This window comes from Oncorhynchus masou, unplaced genomic scaffold (assembly GCF_036934945.1).
Source record: "Oncorhynchus masou masou isolate Uvic2021 unplaced genomic scaffold, UVic_Omas_1.1 unplaced_scaffold_1345, whole genome shotgun sequence".
NCBI classification, from domain to species: domain Eukaryota; kingdom Metazoa; phylum Chordata; class Actinopteri; order Salmoniformes; family Salmonidae; genus Oncorhynchus; species Oncorhynchus masou.
The window spans coordinates 60,389-75,458 of NW_027003337.1; the positions used below are offsets into that span (position 1 = coordinate 60,389).

General features: G+C 44.9%; 1 pseudogene; it reads left to right on the forward strand.

Annotated features, from left to right (window-relative positions):
• Nucleotides 1-1,088: 1,088 nt before the first annotated feature.
• LOC135530448 (neutral amino acid transporter A-like) overlaps nt 1,089-15,070 on the forward strand; it is a 52,720-nt pseudogene continuing 38,738 nt past the window's right edge.

Genomic DNA, 15,070 nt, shown 5'->3' on the forward strand with positions numbered 1-15,070 from the left:
GGCCAATATACCACGGCTAAGTGCTGCATCCAGGCACTCTGCATTGCGTTGTGCATAAGAAGAGCCCTTAGCCATGGTATATTGGCCATATACCACACCTATAACACACCTATTGCTTAAATAACCTATAGGCATGATGTCATTCATGGAGAGTTTGTCTCACTTATATGTTGTAACGGCTTTCTTTATGTGAAGGAGAGTCGGACCAAAATGCGGCGTGGCTATTTAGATTCATGTTTTAATGAAACAAGGGAAACACGAATCAATACAAAAACAACAAACATAACACGAAAACCGAAACAGCCTCAACTGGTGCAAACTAACACAGAGACAGAAACAAGGACAATCACCCACGACACACTCAAAGAATATGGATGCCTAAATATGGTTCCCAATCAGAGACAACGATAAACACCTGCCTCTGATTGAGAACCACTTCAGACAGCCATAGACTAAGCTAGAAAACCCCACTAAGCCACAATCCCAATACCTGTAAAAAAAAACAAGACAAAACACACCACATACCAAAACCCATGTCACACCCTGGCCTGACCAAATAAATAAAGAAAACACAAAATACTAAGACCAGGGTGTGACATATGTTTCATTAATTAATAACCTATAGGCATGATGTCATTCATGGAGAGTTTGTCTCACTCATATGTTTCATTAATTAATAACCTATAGGCATGATGTCATTCATGGAGAGTTTGTCTCACTCATATGTTTCATTAATTAATAACCTATAGGCATGATGTCATTCATGGAGAGTTTGTTTCATTAATTAATAACACTGATGTCATTCATATTTCATTAATTAATAACCTATAGGCATGATGTCATTCATGGAGAGTTTGTCTCACTCAGAATGTTTAATAAAGTAATTCGCTATACAGGCCTAAGTTATTTCATCTGCAGATAATGACTAGTGTAAAATAATGAAGCAACCAGAGGTACACTAAATCAAATATTATCTTTGAAATGTTGACATTTTTCTCTAATTTCCAGTCACAACATGTATCAATACAAATGCACAATTGCAGACCCAGGCAATTTCTCCCACTGTTGCATCAGATGGTCTTAATATCGAGCAAAAGGAGGAAGTGCGCATGTCCTCTTTTTTAGTGTGTAGCCCCTCTCTCACCATTGGTGGAGAAACACGTTGCCTTTGACAGGACTAATTACGCTTGCATCATTCGACTCGCAAATGCTACTCGTCTGAGAGTGTGTTCTCCCACGCTGCTCCAGGAACATTCAATTTTCTCACGAATTTACCGTTATTCAGTGTTCTGCCCCACAATTTCCATCAAAATGGAGAAGAAAAACGGACACACAATGACCGATTCGGTCTCCACCGACGAGATCTTGGAGAAGAATGGAAAGAAGGAGAAAAGCTGTAAAGACAAGTTGATGAGATTTTTGAATAGGAATATGTTAGTGATAATGACGGTGTCTGGAGTTCTAGTAGGCGTCGGCCTCGGAATGATGGTTCGGAATATGAACCTAACCCGGGCGCAGATGACTTATTTTGCTTTCCCGGGTGAGATGCTTCTGAGGATGCTGAAGATGATTATCCTTCCTCTGGTCGTGTGCAGCCTGATATCCGGCGCCGCCAGCCTGGACACGCGCTCCCTGGGGAAACTTGGAGGCATCGCGGTCTCCTACTTCCTGGTGACCACACTCATCGCATCGGGAATTGGTGTGTCTCTCGCCTTCATTATCAAACCGGGAGTCGGTGCCGGGGCTCTGAACACAAATAGTCTAGGTCTCGAGAGCGTCAATACCAACAAGGAGACCACGGATTCGTTTTTAGATCTTGCAAGGTAACGGTTGCGGGGATGAGGTTATTGTTTCAATAGGCTAATACATGTATTATGTTAAAGAGTGTTTCTTGAAAGGAAATAAACTAGCATGGCTGAGGGGGTGAGATGACTGGGGGGCGGGTAGTAGTAGAGTAAATGCGTGCTCCACTAATTCCCCCGGCCGCAATACTGTAGCCTATATAGGTTACACACATGAGAGCCAAGGCGCATGCTTGTTCCAGTACCTTACATGGAATTACATGGCACTCAGAAATCAAGAGACCGAGGCCTGGATATAGATGGTCATTGGTCAATATTTTCGGGGGAATTAGTTAACATATGTTTTTCATTTACGTGATTTGTTTATGCATGATGGTACGATATAAAGCAGTAAGAAAAACAAAACAGACCCTGACAGGAAGAATCAATGCAAACAAACAACATAAAATAAATATAGCATTCCCATGAGACAAAGGTTCTAACACAGTGTGTCATTGGGTGTCTGCCTGTCTGTGTGTCTGCCTAGTCATTGGGTGTCTGCCTGTCTGCCGGTCTGTGTGTCTGCCAACCTAACTCCCTCTCTACCTGAATGACTGTCTGTGTGTATGTCTGTCGGTCTATGTGTCCAACTATCTGCACGTCAAACGCTCGGCCTGCCCTCCTATCTGTCTGCCTGCCCTCCTATCTGTCTGCCTTCCTGTCTGTCTACCTGCCTGTCCATCTGTCTGTCTGCATCTGAGGGAAAGCTGACAGCTGTTAAACCAAGGATTCTGTTCTGCACAAAGAAAAGTTATCTGTAGGGAAGCCCAAGCTGGAGTATGTCAACTACACAGGCATGCTCACAACCATATATCACAGCCATATATCACAGCCATATATCACAGCCATATATCACAACCATATATCCCAGCCATATATCCCAGCCATATATCACAGCCATATATCACAGCCATATATCACAGCCATATATCACAGCCATATATCACAGCCATATATCACAGCCATATATCACAGCCATATATCACAGCCATATATCACAGCCATATATCCCACCCATATATCACAGCCATATATCACAGCCATATATCACAGCCATATATCACAGCCATATATCACAGCCATATATCCCAGCCATATATCACAGCCATATATCACAGCCATATATCACAGCCATATATCCCTGTATGGCTGTACATATATCAATACTCTATACATGCCACTGTTGGTGCATAACTGAAAACACTTGTGCCTCTATCATGAAACACACCATCAGGTATCAATGCAGATTGTCTGGGACAAGAATCTACCTGTCCTGAAGTATTAGTGGTCTATTACAAACTGTCTGGGACAAGAATCCACCTGTCCTGAAGTATTATGGTCACATTACAAACTGTCTGGGACAAGAATCCACCTGTCCTGAAGTATTAGTCCCAGTCATATTACAAACTGTCTGGGACAAGAATCCACCTGTCCTGAAGTATTAGTGGTCTATTACAAACTGTCTGGGACAAGAATCCACCTGTCCTGAAGTATTAGTGGTCTATTACAAACTGTCTGGGACAAGAATCCACCTGTCCTGAAGTATTAGTGGTCTATTACAAACTGTCTGGGACAAGAATCCACCTGTCCTGAAGTATTAGTGGTCTATTACAAACTGTCTGGGACAAGAATCTACCTGTCCTGAAGTATTAGTGGTCTATTACAAACTGTCTGGGACAAGAATCCACCTGTCCTGAAGTATTAGTGGTCTATTACAAACTGTCTGGGACAAGAATCCACCTGTCCTGAAGTATTAGTGGTCTATTACAAACTGTCTGGGACAAGAATCCACCTGTCCTGAAGTATTAGTGGTCTATTACAAACTGTCTGGGACAAGAATCCACCTGTCCTGAAGTATTAGTGGTCTATTACAAACTGTCTGGGACAAGAATCTACCTGTCCTGAAGTATTAGTGGTCTATTACAAACTGTCTGGGACAAGAATCCACCTGTCCTGAAGTATTAGTGGTCTATTACAAACTGTCTGGGACAGAATCCACCTGGTTTCTCCTGTCTAAATCAGTCACTTATTGAAAGGTGAGAATGAAAACACTTAAGGACAGCAGTGTTGCACCCCAGCATTATGTAGTTTAACTATGTGGGTAGTGATGCACCCCAGCATTATGTAGTTTAACTATGTGGGTAGTGATGCACCCCAGCATTATGTAGTTTAACTATGTGGGTAGTGATGCACCCCAGCATTATGTAGTTTAACTATGTGGGTAGTGATGCACCCCAGCATTATGTAGTTTAACTATGTGGGTAGTGCTGCACCCCAGCATTATGTAGTTTAACTATGTGGGTAGTGCTGCACCCCACCATTATGTAGTTTAACTATGTGGGTAGTGCTGCACCCCAGCCATTATGTAGTTTAACTATGTGGGTAGTGATGCACCCCAGCCATTATGTAGTTTAACTATGTGGGTAGTGCTGCACCCCAGCATTATGTAGTTTAACTATGTGGGTATGCTGCACCCCAGCATTATGTGTTTAACTATGTGCTGCACCCCAGCATTATGTAGTTTAACTATGTGCTGCACCCCAGCATTATGTAGTTTAACTATGTGGGTAGTGCTGCACCCCAGCATTATGTAGTTTAACTATGTGGGTAGTGCTGCACCCCAGCATTATGTAGTTTAACTATGTGGGTAGTGATGTACCCCAGCATTATGTAGTTTAACTATGTGGGTAGTGATGCACCCCAGCATTATGTGGTTTAACTATGTGGGTAGTGATGCACCCCAGCATTATGTAGTTTAACTATGTGGGTAGTGTTGCACCCCAGCATTATGTAGTTTAACTATGTGGGTAGTGTTGCACCCCACCATTATGTGGTTTATGTGGTATGTAGTTTAACTATGTGGGTAGTGCTGCACCCCAGCATTATGTAGTTTAACTATGTGGGTAGTGATGCACCCCAGCATTATGTGTTTAACTATGTGGGTAGTGCTGCACCCCAGCATTATGTAGTTTAACTATGTGGGTAGTGCTGCACCCCAGCATTATGTAGTTTAACTATGTGGGTAGTGATGCACCCAGCATTATGTGTTTAACTATGTGGGTAGTGATGCACCCCAGCATTATGTAGTTTAACTATGTGGGTACTGCACCCACCATTATGTAGTTTAACTATGTGGGTAGTGTTGCACCCCAGCATTATGTAGTTTAACTATGTGGGTAGTGCTGCACCCCAGCATTATGTAGTTTAACTATGTGGGTAGTGGTGCACCCCAGCATTATGTAGTTTAACTATGTGGGTAGTGCTGCACCCCAGCATTACAAACTATGTGGGTAGTGCTGCACCCCACCATTATGTAGTTTAACTATGTGGGTAGTGATGCACCCACATTATGTAGTTTAACTATGTGGGTAGTGAAAACCCCAGCATTATGTAGTTTAACTATGTGGGTAGTGCGCACCCCAGCATTATGTAGTTTAACTATGTGGGTAGTGCTGCACCCCAGCATTATGTAGTTTAACTATGTGGGTAGTGCTGCACCCCAGCATTATGTAGTTTAACTATGTGGGTAGTGATGCACCCCAGCATTATGTAGTTTAACTATGTGGGTAGTGCTGCACCCCAGCATTATGTAGTTTAACTATGTGGGTAGTGATGCACCCCAGCATTATGTAGTTTAACTATGTGGGTAGTGCTGCACCCCAGCATTATGTAGTTTAACTATGTGGGTAGTGCTGCACCCCAGCATTATGTAGTTTAACTATGTGGGTAGTGATGTACCCCAGCATTATGTGGTTTAACTATGTGGGTAGTGATGCACCCCAGCATTATGTAGTTTAACTATGTGGGTAGTGCTGCACCCCAGCATTATGTAGTTTAACTATGTGGGTAGTGCTGCACCCCAGCATTATGTAGTTTAACTATGTGGGTAGTGCTGCACCCCAGCATTATGTAGTTTAACTATGTGGGTAGTGCTGCACCCCAGCATTATGTAGTTTAACTATGTGGGTAGTGCTGCACCCCAGCATTATGTAGTTTAACTATGTGGGTAGTGCTGCACCCCAGCATTATGTAGTTTAACTATGTGGGTAGTGATGCACCCCAGCATTATGTAGTTTAACTATGTGGGTAGTGATGCACCCCAGCATTATGTAGTTTAACTATGTGGGTAGTGTGCACCCCAGCATTATGTAGTTTAACTATGTGGGTAGTGATGCACCCCAGCATTATGTAGTTTAACTATGTGGGTAGTGATGCACCCCAGCATTATGTAGTTTAACTATGTGGGTAGTGCTGCACCCCAGCATTATGTAGTTTAACTATGTGGGTAGTGATGCACCCCAGCATTATGTAGTTTAACTATGTGGGTAGTGATGCACCCCAGCATTATGTAGTTTAACTATGTGGGTAGTGCTGCACCCCAGCATTATGTAGTTTAACTATGTGGGTAGTGATGCACCCCAGCATTATGTAGTTTAACTATGTGGGTAGTGCTGCACCCCAGCATTATGTAGTTTAACTATGTGGGTAGTGCTGCACCCCAGCATTATGTAGTTTAACTATGTGGGTAGTGATGCACCCCAGCATTATGTAGTTTAACTATGTGGGTAGTGATGCACCCCAGCATTATGTAGTTTAACTATGTGGGTAGTGATGCACCCCAGCATTATGTAGTTTAACTATGTGGGTAGTGCTGCACCCCAGCATTATGTAGTTTAACTATGTGGGTAGTGATGCACCCCAGCATTATGTAGTTTAACTATGTGGGTAGTGATGCACCCCAGCATTATGTAGTTTAACTATGTGGGTAGTGATGCACCCCAGCATTATGTAGTTTAACTATGTGGGTAGTGATGCACCCCACCATTATGTGGTTTATGTGGTATGTAGTTTAACTATGTGGGTAGTGCTGCACCCCAGCATTATGTAGTTTAACTATGTGGGTAGTGATGCACCCCAGCATTATGTAGTTTAACTATGTGGGTAGTGATGCACCCCAGCATTATGTAGTTTAACTATGTGGGTAGTGCTGCACCCCAGCATTATGTAGTTTAACTATGTGGGTAGTGCTGCACCCCAGCATTATGTAGTTTAACTATGTGGGTAGTGCTGCACCCCAGCATTATGTAGTTTAACTATGTGGGTAGTGCTGCACCCCAGCATTATGTAGTTTAACTATGTGGGTAGTGATGCACCCCAGCATTATGTAGTTTAACTATGTGGGTAGTGATGCACCCCAGCATTATGTAGTTTAACTATGTGGGTAGTGCTGCACCCCAGCATTATGTAGTTTAACTATGTGGGTAGTGCTGCACCCCAGCATTATGTAGTTTAACTATGTGGGTAGTGCTGCACCCCAGCATTATGTAGTTTAACTATGTGGGTAGTGCTGCACCCCAGCATTATGTAGTTTAACTATGTGGGTAGTGCTGCACCCCAGCATTATGTAGTTTAACTATGTGGGTAGTGATGCACCCCAGCATTATGTAGTTTAACTATGTGGGTAGTGATGCACCCCAGCATTATGTAGTTTAACTATGTGGGTAGTGCTGCACCCCAGCATTATGTAGTTTAACTATGTGGGTAGTGATGCACCCCAGCATTATGTAGTTTAACTATGTGGGTAGTGACCCCAGCATTATGTAGTTTAACTATGTGGGTACCCCAGCATTATGTAGTTTAACTATGTGGGTAGTGATGCACCCCACCATTATGTAGTTTAACTATGTGGGTAGTGCTGCACCCCAGCATTATGTAGTTTAACTATGTGGGTAGTGCTGCACCCCAGCATTATGTAGTTTAACTATGTGGGTAGTGATGCACCCCAGCATTATGTAGTTTAACTATGTGGGTAGTGATGCACCCCAGCATTATGTAGTTTAACTATGTGGGTAGTGCTGCACCCCACCATTATGTAGTTTAACTATGTGGGTAGTGATGCACCCCAGCATTATGTAGTTTATGTGGTATGTAGTTTAACTATGTGGGTAGTGATGCACCCCAGCATTATGTAGTTTAACTATGTGGGTAGTGCTGCACCCCAGCATTATGTAGTTTAACTATGTGGGTAGTGATGCACCCCACCATTATGTGGTTTATGTGGTATGTGGTTTAACTATGTGGGTAGTGCTGCACCCCAGCATTATGTAGTTTAACTATGTGGGTAGTGATGCACCCCACCATTATGTAGTTTAACTATGTGGGTAGTGATGCACCCCAGCATTATGTAGTTTAACTATGTGGGTAGTGATGCACCCCACCATTATGTAGTTTAACTATGTGGGTAGTGATGCACCCCAGCATTATGTAGTTTAACTATGTGGGTAGTGATGCACCCCAGCATTATGTAGTTTAACTATGTGGGTAGTGCTGCACCCCAGCATTATGTAGTTTAACTATGTGGGTAGTGATGCACCCCAGCATTATGTAGTTTAACTATGTGGGTAGTGCTGCACCCCAGCATTATGTAGTTTAACTATGTGGGTAGTGCTGCACCCCAGCATTATGTAGTTTAACTATGTGGGTAGTGCTGCACCCCAGCATTATGTAGTTTAACTATGTGGGTAGTGATGCACCCCAGCATTATGTATTTTAACTATGTGGGTAGTGATGCACCCCAGCATTATGTAGTTTAACTATGTGGGTAGTGATGCACCCCAGCATTATGTAGTTTAACTATGTGGGTAGTGCTGCACCCCAGCATTATGTAGTTTAACTATGTGGGTAGTGTTGCACCCCAGCATTATGTAGTTTAACTATGTGGGTAGTGATGCACCCCAGCATTATGTAGTTTAACTATGTGGGTAGTGATGCACCCCAGCATTATGTAGTTTAACTATGTGGGTAGTGATGCACCCCAGCATTATGTAGTTTAACTATGTGGGTAGTGCTGCACCCCAGCATTATGTAGTTTAACTATGTGGGTAGTGATGCACCCCAGCATTATGTAGTTTAACTATGTGGGTAGTGATGCACCCCACCATTATGTAGTTTAACTATGTGGGTAGTGCTGCACCCCAGCATTATGTAGTTTAACTATGTGGGTAGTGATGCACCCCAGCATTATGTAGTTTAACTATGTGGGTAGTGCTGCACCCCAGCATTATGTAGTTTAACTATGTGGGTAGTGCTGCACCCCAACATTATGTAGTTTAACTATGTGGGTAGTGATGCACCCCAGCATTATGTAGTTTAACTATGTGGGTAGTGCTGCACCCCAGCATTATGTGGTTTATGTGGTATGTGGTTTAACTATGTGGGTAAATTAAAGGAGAAGTTCACTAAAAATCCAGGAGCTGCCAAGTGATTCCATACATTGAAACTCTGTAGCTCAGTGAAGTTTGTCCTCTCTCCCCCTCTGTCTCCCCTGGACTGCAGAACGGAGACAGCTGCAGAAACGGGTCATGCTGGATGCCGGCCTCACTCTGCTCTGTTGTCAGTCCTTACGTATCTCTGCTGCTATGGCAGTCGGCTACATCAAATATTATATGAAATAATCACATTTATTTTAGGCAGAACACATTTCCTGATTCAAAACCGCTAGTACTTTTGACAAAAATAGCTAATGTCTACACTTTCAATAAAACAATGAATTTGTCCATAGTTTGCGTATTTATGCATTCATTGACAATGGACCAGAGCCAGCAACGTCACGAGTCACGTGACCCGCAGCTGTTTCAGTTCTCCAGTAGAGGGGGGAGGGGGGGAGAGAGGGGGGAGAGAGGGAGAGTGCCAACTCCACTGAACCAGTTTCAATCTATGGAATCACTTGGGAGTCCCTGGATTTTGGGTAAACTTCTCCTTTAAGAGATGTTGGTGTATAAGTTCAATAAATGCCATTGGTCAATAAATTCCATGGCCTCATTGATCAATTGATTTAAACATTTAATTTGTTTCTTAACCTCTGCTTTCATTAATATTATGTAATCAGAGAAAAACGTGATTGAAGTTGTGAATTCACGCAGATTCTGTGGTTATTCATCGTGCAAGGCTTGCTTTGTAGTGGTTAAACATTTTTGTTGTTGTGTTACTGATGAACCAGAGAGAGGGGCTTTGTCCCAAGTATGTCTCCTGCCTCAAAGTGTTCACTTGTTTGCTTCTAACCACTAGTGGTTAGAGCGTTGGGCCAGGTAACTGAAAGGTTGCTGGATCGAATCCCCGAGCTGACAAAGTTAAAATCTGTTATCCCACAGTTCTGCCCATTGTAAATACAAATTTGTTCTTAACTTGACTTGCCTAGTTAAATAAAGGTTAAATAAAAACATTAAAAAAATTATTCACAAGGAGATTACTGGTTTAATATGAAGGAAACTCCCACTTATCCATGCCTCCACCAATCCAATGCTTGAAGATTTGTGGGAAGTTGTGAACAAGTGCACACTTCAGGAGAAAGGGGATATTATTATGATGTAGCCCTGCTTCTAGCGTAACACATTAATGAAACCTCAACTGTTTATCTTGTCTTCCTCTGCAGGAATTTGTTCCCAGCTAACCTTGTGGCTGCAGCATTCCGTTCTGTAAGTATATCTATCTCTCTCTCCACCCCTCGTCATCTTTCTCTCCTCTCTGTCTCGACCTATCAGTCTCTCTCTCCACCCCTCGTCATCTTTCTCTCCTCTCTGTCTCAACCTATCAGTCTCTCTCTTCACCCCTCGTCATCTTTCTCTCCTCTCTGTCTCTACCTATCAGTCTCTCTCTTCACCCCTCGTCATCTTTCTCTCCTCTCTGTCTCGACCTATCAGTCTCTCTCTTCACCCCTTGTCATCTTCCTCTCCTCTCTGTCTCGACCTATCAGTCTCTCTCTTCACCCCTCATCATCTTTCTCTCCTCTCTGTCTCGACCTATCAGTCTCTCTCTCCACCCCTCGTCATCTTTCTCTCCTCTCTGTCTCTACCGATCAGTCTCTCTCCCCTCTCTTCATCTCTTTCTCTAACTTTCTTTCTCTCTTCACCCCTCGTCATCTTTCTCCTCTCTGTCTCAACCTATCAGTCTCTCTCTTCACCCCTCGTCATCTTTCTCTCCTCTCTGTCTCAACCTATCAGTCTCTCTCTTCACCCCTCGTCATCTTTCTCCTCTCTGTCTCAACCTATCAGTCTCTCTCTTCACCCCTCGTCATCTTTCTCTCCTCTCTGTCTCAACCTATCAGTCTCTCTCTTCACCCCTCGTCATCTTTCTCTCCTCTCTGTCTCAACCTATCAGTCTCTCTCTTCACCCCTCGTCATCTTTCTCCTCTCTGTCTCAACCTATCAGTCTCTCTCTCAACCCCTCGTCATCTTTCTCTCCTCTCTGTCTCTACCTATCAGTCTCTCTCTTCACCCCTCGTCATCTTCCTCTCCTCTCTGTCTCAACCTATCAGTCTCTCTCTTCACCCCTCGTCATCTTTCTCCTCTCTGTCTCAACCTATCAGTCTCTCTCTTCACCCCTCGTCATCTTTCTCTCCTCTCTGTCTCAACCTATCAGTCTCTCTCTTCACCCCTCGTCATCTTTCTCTTCTCTCTGTCTCGACCTATCAGTCTCTCTCTTCACCCCTCGTCATCTTTCTCCTCTCTGTCTCAACCTATCAGTCTCTCTCTTCACCCCTCGTCATCTTTCTCTCCTCTCTGTCTCAACCTATCAGTCTCTCTCTTCACCCCTCGTCATCTTCCTCTCCTCTCTGTCTCAACCTATCAGTCTCTCTCTTCACCCCTCGTCATCTTTCTCTCCTCTCTGTCTCAACCTATCAGTCTCTCTCTCCACCCCTCGTCATCTTTCTCTTCTCTCTGTCTCAACCTATCAGTCTCTCTCTTCACCCCTCGTCATCTTTCTCTCCTCTCTGTCTCAACCTATCAGTCTCTCTCTCACCCCTCGTCATCTTTCTCCTCTCTGTCTCAACCTATCAGTCTCTCTCTCCACCCCTCGTCATCTTTCTCTCCTCTCTGTCTCAACCTATCAGTCTCTCTCTTCACCCCTCGTCATCTTTCTCCTCTCTGTCTCAACCTATCAGTCTCTCTCTTCACCCCTCGTCATCTTCCTCTCCTCTCTGTCTCAACCTATCAGTCTCTCTCTTCACCCCTCATCATCTTTCTCTCTCTGTCTCGACCTATCAGTCTCTCTCTTTAACACCCCTCGTCATCTTCCTCTCCTTCTGTCTCAACCTATCAGTTCTCTCTTCACCCCTCGTCATCTTCCTCTCCTCTCTGTCTCGACCTATCAGTCTCTCTCTCCACCCCTCGTCATCTTTCTCTTCTCTCTGTCTCGACCTATCAGTCTCTCTCTTCACCCCTCGTCATCTTCCTCTCCTCTCTGTCTCGACCTATCAGTCTCTCTCTCCACCCCTCGTCATCTTTCTCTTCTCTCTGTCTCGACCTATCAGTCTCTCTCTCCACCCCTCGTCATCTTTCTCTTCTCTCTGTCTCGACCTATCAGTCTCTCTCTTCACCCCTCGTCATCTTTCTCTTCTCTCTGTCTCGACCTATCAGTCTCTCTCTTCACCCCTCGTCATCTTTCTCCTCTCTGTCTCAACCTATCAGTCTCTCTCTTCACCCCTCGTCATCTTTCTCCTCTCTGTCTCAACCTATCAGTCTCTCTCTTCACCCCTCGTCATCTTTCTCCTCTCTGTCTCAACCTATCAGTCTCTCTCTCCACCCCTCGTCATCTTTCTCTCCTCTCTGTCTCAACCTATCAGTCTCTCTCTTCACCCCTCGTCATCTTTCTCTCCTCTCTGTCTCAACCTATCAGTCTCTCTCTTCACCCCTCGTCATCTTTCTCTCCTCTCTGTCTCAACCTATCAGTCTCTCTCTTCACCCCTCGTCATCTTTCTCCTCTCTGTCTCAACCTATCAGTCTCTCTCTCCACCCCTCGTCATCTTTCTCTCCTCTCTGTCTCGACCTATCAGTCTCTCTCTCCACCCCTCGTCATCTTTCTCTTCTCTCTGTCTCTACCTATCAGTCTCTCTCTTCACCCCTCATCATCTTTCTCTTCTCTCTGTCTCTACCGATCAGTCTCTCTCTTCACCCCTCGTCATCTTTCTCTCCTCTGTCTCAACCTATCAGTCTCTCTCTTCACCCCTCGTCATCTTTCTCCTCTCTGTCTCAACCTATCAGTCTCTCTCTTCACCCCTCGTCATCTTTCTCTCCTCTCTGTCTCGACCTATCAGTCTCTCTCCACCCCTCGTCATCTTTCTCCTCTCTGTCTCAACCTATCAGCTCTCTCTTCACCCCTCGTCATCTTTCTCTCCTCTCTGTCTCAACCTATCAGTCTCTCTCTTCACCCCTCGTCATCTTTCTCCCTCTCTGTCTCAACCTATCAGTCTCTCTCTTCACCCCTCGTCATCTTTCTCTCCTCTCTGTCTCAACCTATCAGTCTCTCTCTTCACCCCTCGTCATCTTTCTCCTCTCTGTCTCAACCTATCAGTCTCTCTCTTCACCCCTCGTCATCTTTCTCTCCTCTCTGTCTCAACCTATCAGTCTCTCTCTTCACCCCTCGTCATCTTTCTCCTCTCTGTCTCAACCTATCAGTCTCTCTCTTCACCCCTCGTCATCTTCCTCTCCTCTCTGTCTCGACCTATCAGTCTCTCTCTTCACCCCTCGTCATCTTTCTCCTCTCTGTCTCGACCTATCAGTCTCTCTCTTCACCCCTCGTCATCTTCCTCTCCTCTCTGTCTCAACCTATCAGTCTCTCTCTTCACCCCTCGTCATCTTCCTCTCCTCTCTGTCTCGACCTATCAGTCTCTCTCTCCACCCCTCGTCATCTTTCTCTTCTCTCTGTCTCGACCTATCAGTCTCCTCTTCACCCCTCTTCATCTTCCATAAATCCTTTCCTGTCTCGACCTATCAAGTCTCATTAAGGACCCCTCAGAATCAAGAGAGTTCTGCTCTCTCTGTCTCGACCTTCAGTCTCTCTCTCACCCCTTCATCTTTCTCCTCTCTGTCTCGACCTATCAGTCTCTCTCTTCCACCCCTCGTCATCTTTCTCTCTCTCTGTCTCACCTATCAGTCTCTTTCTTCACCCAGTCATCTTTCTCCTCCATGTCTCAACCTATCAGTCTCTCTCTTCACCCTCGTCATCTTTCTCCTCTCTGTCTGGACCTATCAGTCTCTCTCTTCACCCCTCGTCATCTTTCTCCTCTGTCTCAACCTATCAGTCTCTCTCTTCACCCCACGTCATCTTTCTCCTCTCTGTCTCAACCTATCAGTCTCTCTCTTCACCCCACGTCATCTTTCTCTCCTCTCTGTCTCACACCTATCAGTCTCTCTCTTCACCCCTCGTCATCTTTCTCCTCTCTGTCTCAACCTATCAGTCTCTCTCTTCACCCCTTGTCATCTTTCTCCTCTCTGTCTCAACCTATCAGTCTCTCTCTTCACCCCTCGTCATCTTAATCATTCTCTCTGTCTCAACCTATCAGTCTGTTGTCACCCCTATTGTCATCTTTCTCCTCTGTCTCAACCTATCAGTCTCTCTCTCCACCCCTCGTCATCTTCCTCTCCTCTCTGTCTCAACCTATCAGTCTCTCTCTTCACCCCTCGTCATCTTCCTCTCATCTGTCTCAACCTATCAGTCATCTCTCTCCACCCCTCGTCATCTTTCTCTCCTCTGTCTCAACCTATCAGTCTCTCTCACCCCTCGTCATCTTTCTCTCATCTCTGTCTCAACCTATCAGTCTCTCTCTTCACCCCTCGTCATCTTCCTCTCCTCTCTGTCTCGACCTATCAGTCCCTCTCTCCACCCCTCGTCATCTTTCTCCTCTCTGTCTCAACCTATCAGTCTCTCTCTCCACCCCTCGTCATCTTTCTCTCCTCTCTGTCTCAACCTATCAGTCTCTCTCTTAAACCCTTGTCATCTTTCTCTCCTCATCTGTCTCAACCTATCAGTCTCTCTCTCCACCCCTCGTCATCTTTCTCTCCTCTCTGTCTCAACCTATCAGTCTCTCTCTCCACCCCTCGTCATCTTTCTCTCCTCTCTGTCTCAACCTATCAGTCTCTCTCTCCACCCCTCGTCATCTTTCTCTCCTCTCTGTCTGTACCTATCAGTCATGGTCTCCACCCCTCGTCATCTTTCTCTCCTCTCTGTCTCAACCTATCAGTCTAAAACCTCTCCACCCCTACGTCATCTTTCTCTTGGTCTCTGTCTCATCTATCAGTCTATTACATCACCCCTCGTCATCTTTTCTTCATCTCTGTCTCGACCTATCAGTCTCTTCTTCACCCCTCGTCATCTTTCTCTCCTCTCTGTCTCAACCTATCAGTCTCTCTTTCACCCCTCGTCATCTTTCTCCTTACTGTCTGGACCTATCA